Source organism: Ylistrum balloti, unplaced genomic scaffold, assembly GCF_031769215.1.
Source record: "Ylistrum balloti isolate Yb309-2 unplaced genomic scaffold, AGI_CSIRO_Ybal_v1 Utg370130, whole genome shotgun sequence".
Lineage (NCBI taxonomy): Eukaryota > Metazoa > Mollusca > Bivalvia > Pectinida > Pectinidae > Ylistrum > Ylistrum balloti.
Window position 1 is genome coordinate 214,194 of NW_026782142.1, and position 6,360 is coordinate 220,553.

Here is a 6,360-nt window from a genome sequence, read left to right on the forward strand (position 1 = left end):
ACATGATAATATAGGGTCTGAGAGCCCAAAACTAGTGTTTGGATTCATCCTAGGCTCAGTTAAAACCGGAACAAGGACGTTAAGCTCCAAAAAAGAAAGAAAAGAAAGACAAAACTAGTGAGTTGGTTAGTTGTTGAATTAGGGAGCATGTTAGACTTCTACTATATGGGACTAGTTATTACTACAATTACTACTACTTGATTTATACTTAGTCAGAAGCTATGGATGTATGTGCGATTGATATGTTGTGATGCAAACCTGAACTGAAATGATATAACTGATGCTTTGACTAAAACATAAGTAAATCTAGACTTTTGGGTATCTGAAGGGGGAGGGGGCGCTTATAGGGACATGGGCGCTTATTGGGTCGAATATGCTATATACTGTATTTGACCTACAAAGTAGTACAACGTCTGTAATAAATTATGTGGAACTTTCAAAACAGAAATGGTAAGAAGCCTTTAGATATATGATATAAAAAGGTTCCTAGACTTTTAATGGTGCTGTTGCTTGTCATAGCTTAGGGTTTAAGAAGTGCATGAAGAAATGTAGTGTCTTTTTAATCATGTTTCTTGGCCATGATGCAAAATTAAGAAATTGTGAACAACTTATCAAAATATTAAAGAATTTCTTTTTGCTATTGGTCATTTGTTTGCATTCTTGACCTGATTTGACCTTATTATTGATAAAGATCAATATCGAAATAGAAGGACCCCTCGGCTATTGATGAACTTTTCTTCTCTGTAACCATTGAATGATCATAGCCACATATTGAATGCCAGATATGTGCTAATTCCCAGGTGATTCTGTTGGTCCAGAAACTGTTGCGAAAGGTTTCATATCTTTGGTCTCTTTGATAAAATAAAAGGAATCACGCAACAAATAAATAATAATCTTGCTGATTTTGGATTAGAAGAGGAACTCTTTCATGATATTCCGAGGAAAACATTGATCGGGATGCCATGTGGTCATTTATGCCTCAGTGACCATACTATCCTAAATGTTGGTGCCTTGTAGCAACAATTCGTTGTCCCACTTAATCTTTTATGTAATAAATCGCAACATATAGGAGAAATTTCCTACAATCTACTGGATTTTTCACGAAACTTATGGTTGACATGAACAGTCTGTTACGGCAATGGCATTGCATTTTCTTTTGACCTGAAAGCTACACTCTTATGATTAACAAGTAGGTTAAGAAAATCCATGTTGTTCTGACGTCATGAATGTTAACAGGTTTCTTAATCCCGTCTTTGAAAAGCTTCACCATAAAAAAGTGTTGTTTCGTCTAACAAATTAGAGAGGACTCGACCTATGCGATCCCCTTTTGTCCGGCGTCATGCATTGTGGGTTGTGCGTCGTGCACCATAAACTTTTCATAAAATTTCAATAAAAGTTTACAAACCTTCTATGTCTACAGACGCACCAAAATTGTAAATGATTTGGTCTCTGACCCCCAGGTGCTGAGGGGTGGGGCCAAAAAGGGTAAGATTGATTGAAACTTCAAAAATCTTCATCTCTAATCCCAAATACTCTTCAAGGATGAAAGTATCTTATCGTGCTTTATCAAAATTTTAAGTTTTTTTAAAGATGCTTTACCAAATTGTAGATTTCATGACCTCAGGGTCGCACATCATTTCTATGGCATGTTATATGTAGCATTGTTACTCAGGTGACCATAAAGGCCCTTTGGCCTCTTGTTAAACTTAAACCTTTTTATGTCCGTTCCTACCTCATTTCTATAATTCTATACAGGATGAAGTTAAGTTCAAGGCATTGTGGAGAGGGACATATGTCTATTTCGCCCTTCGTCCGTGGACTGTTGTCCGCCAATCATGTAATAATTCTTTTTATTGCTATATGGAAGTGCTGAAGGATCATATTCAAAACTTATATACACCAATTTTAGGATAGCATGATCGAAGACATAAGAAAATACTCTCTTGGATTTTGACAAGACTTCGTGTTGCTTTTTCTTGTATTGTATGAAGTAGTATAGTATGTAGGTTTTTTGCGCGCCTAAAATGAAGTGCAGTACCTTGACACGTATCAACTGAAATGAGGTGCAAAACCAAGATGGCGACCGGAGGTGTCACGAGAATGAGTTGCAGAAACAAAATGGCGGCACAGTATAATCGTCTGGATGAGGAGCAGAAATAAAATGGCGGCAAGTGTCACTCGGATGAGGTGCTGCGTCAATCATGCGATGCAAAAAAAAAAAAAAAAAATGGCGGAAAGATGTTAGTAATGATAAGTTTTGACATGAGGTGCGAATGTTTGTTTTGGACGGACAAACACGCCTGAAGGTTGTGATGTGTTAGCCTACCTCGAGGTGCTCGCAGTATCCCATTTGCGTTCATAATTTTCCTTCTTTATATATTCTGAAAATCACCTTAATTATAATGTGAAATAGGCACTGCCTAAAAGCGAGCCCGAGTTGGCCAACAAGATGCACATTTTGAACAGCCTGATCCATGTCTGCACTGAAGCGTGTTTTTTTTTTTTTTTTTTATCTGTTGTATATTTCGTAAGATTTTAACAAAACATCGGCACATACAAATGTACCAATATATCAGCAGCAGCAGCAGCAACACATCTTCTTCTAGAAAACAATGTATTGCCGTGATCAGGCGATACATTGTTTTGATGGCACAGTTGTAACACACTTGTCTTTCACCTTGTTGTTCGGGGTTCGATTTCCCGACGGGATACAGATTTCCCTCCAAATTTAGAACTTTCTCATGCCTACGACAAGTGTGTTTTTATAGGTTGAAATATGTAAGTAAGTCATGCACACACCATCATACTCCATGAAGGCAGAGAAAGAAGAACAAAACAAAAGACGGCAAAATAACGCAAAACGTGGCATTTTCCTCTTCCCAGCTATTTAAAAGAAAGGCACACAATCATATATATATATATGTTATTATTACAACAAGTTCATTGCTATTTGTTATTTCTAATTGTTCCATACAAAGTACTGAAATAGAGAACTTCTGCTAGAGTACTAGCTTGATGCCCGTACAAAGCTTTGAGTAATTACCTTGAATGGTTTAAGAAAACTGGTCTGAAAAACTTAACTTTGTGATTTGGCCTATCTGTTTACATGGTAACATAAAAAGTATTTAAACGGAGAACTTCCCATAGCAAAAGATAAGACTAGCTTAATAAATAAAACGTTTTGAGCAATTACCTTGTCCGAGTATTCACTCAGAAAAACTGAAATTTGTGATGCTTATCGGTTTCAGTGGTAACAATAAATGTGTTAATTAAGTCTTTGACAACACTCTGGGCGACCATGAACTACTACAACATCAACGCTAACATCATCCGCGTCATACAGAACCTATACAACAAAACCAGCAGTACCGTTTACCTGAACGGGGACATTGGAGACTGGTTCCGAACCACAGTTGGAGTGAGACAAAATTGTAATTTTTCAACGAGATGTTTGTTATATGTTTTTCAAACCATTAATATATATGTTTGTTAAATTCATTTGAATTATTTAAGACTTTTAGTATGATTTCACTTCCACACGGAAGCTTAAAAAGATATTTTGTCGGTCAGAATCATTTAAATCCATTCAACGGGTCGGCAGTTTTCATTGCGTGCTGCGGCAAGTGTATTGTGGCTAATGAAGTTCCAGCCACACTTCCGTTTAAAGTTGACGGTATGGGCAGGTTGTAAGAGTTTAATTATCACACAATAACATAAAGCACTCGCTGCGCTCGCTATAAGAAATATAATAGAACATTCAAACTTTTCAGGATGATATACTAAAGGAGGAGCTTGTTGCCAAACTCCAAAATGACAGTGATCCAAACACAGTATTCAATTTTCAAAGATGTTAGTAATGTAACGTGCACAGGGTTCGGAACCTGTCTGGTCTGTCCTAAGTGTATTCGTAGGATGTGCTGTGCAATGGTAGCGTAATAAATTTATAAACCTACGGCACACTGACCAAGTGTGGCCTGTAAACTATAGACCCCATCAACAAGGAATTAGAAATAACTACATATGATTCCCGATTATTACGACTCAAATAAACAATATATCACTTATCAGGAGAACAACACCAGGCTACTTGCCACGGCCCGAAAATACAACAAACTACAAATACAATATACGCACTGGTCTATTGCGCACTTGCTACCTTGCAACGGCGCTCTACCACACTTGACTTGCCACTGCGCACCGGCTGTATATGGCTTAGCTACTGCACCGTAGTTATTGCCTAGCCTATGCGCTCCAGTCACCACTGCGCTCCAGTCAGAGAAACCCTGATGTTATAAATGGTCTAAGACCTTAGCACCTAAGGAATATTGAAAAGACTACTTCAGTCTTTTCCCCCAAAGACTTCTTCAGCTTTTGGTTCCTTAATTAGATAATTATTTATAGCGAGCGCAGCGAGCGCTTTATGGTATTGTGTGTGTGGTTATTCAACTCCAACAACTTGCCCATACGATCAACTTCAAACGGAAGTGTGGCTAGAACTTCATTTCCCACAATACACTTACCGCAGCACGCAATGAAAACTGCCGACCCGTTCAATGGTTAAACATTATTTTGACCAACAAAATCTCTTTTCAAGCATTCATGTGGAAATAAAATCATACTAAATAATTCATATAATTTTTAAAAAATATATGTGTAAATGGTTTGAAATACATACTTTCAAAAAATTGTTGAATGTTTTTGCTTTTAACCATTCATAATAAAAGCACACTTTATTCCGGATTAACTAATTTCCGGTTCAGAACACGTAAACTTTCTACATTCTGATTGGTGAATATATATATACAATGGTGTTAAATTAAGAAGACTCGATTTAATATGCCATTCTTATAATAATTCGAGTACATGATCTCTTATTTACATTAGCAGTGTTAACACTTAAAATGTAGCAGTTTCATTTTTCTGAAATCAGCTGATCTTCCATTGCCGACTGTTTAAAACTTAAGCCTTCACACAGATCTGTGATGCGAACTTCATCAAATCCTTCTTGTCACTGCCAGTTCCTTCCTATTGACAATATTCATGATCAACTTTATCTTTATCTTTTAAAAATTCCATTCCTGAGCAGGAACATGAAATTTTAAAGTAGGCCTAGATGGTTTTAATAAAACTGACATAAACTAAATACAGATGGAGAGAGCAAGTTATAAAACGTTTTAATCTAGTAATTTCTCAAAATCTAAAAATTCCCCCAAACTACAACAAAATCAAAGTTTTCATCAAGTCCATATTCTCTACAATTTCAGGAACAATTCCTGGAACATACAAATTGGTAAGAAAATTGTTGATGTGTGGTGATGTTTACCATCTAATCTACCTTAACTGTATATATAGCTGTCTTATAATCTCCCCCTCATCCAAGCATCACCATGTGATGGATGAGAGGGATTCTCTGTAATGAAAGCCCGAAGGCTGGACGGTTACATTGCACTTATCACTCTACAAGGTGCGCAACACTGACCTTTAAAGGCCAACATGAAAATTGCGTGCATGACCACTGTACCGAGGTCACCCTATAAAAGACACGTTCACCCGTGCCCCTACGCTTATTCAAAGACCAACCATTTTGTTGACAAATCAAACCACCCCAACCCAGGGGAGGGATAATGTAACCGCCCAGCCTTAGGGCTTTCATTACAGAGAATCCCTCTCATCCATCACATGGTGATGCTTGGATGAGGGGGGAATTCTCTTACATTCAGCCCTCCGTTACCAAAAAAAGTAAAACTCGGAGTCATAACACATGGCATCTGGATCAGGCATCCAGGACACAAATCTCAACAACTCGTGTACCTCATTATCAATCAACTCCATTTATTGTGCATTGAAACATATAGAACCAGGAAGCCTAGTTTGTACTGGGGTCTCAGCAAACTGTAATCTGAGCCCCCGAACTGTTCATAACACCCATTCATCATCCGTAATGGACTCCCAAAATGAAACTTTTGAGCTCAAACGACCTGAAGGTAGATTTTCACTCACCTTAAAATCTATTCTTTCGACTTCCGGGACCCCTGTGCCTGATTCACACTCTGTTGCTGGTACGGAGCATCCTGTCTCCTGTACCCACGGCCTCTGTCGTGATAATTCTGGCCCTGCCGTAAAAAAGGACGACCACGTCCGCCCAGGCCTCTCTGGTTGCTCCAGGCTGTTCTACCTTTATTGTTGTTAGAAAACATATTAAATGCCTTTGAGGTTTCTGTCAGTTCTTTAACGTTTTTGCCTAATTCATCGACAAACAGTAACTTAGACACCGGCATGTCTTTAGCACAAATAGCATGATAAGACGCCGGTAAGGCTGGCCTCATGCCATACCTTCTCTTAACCGACAATTGTTGAAAA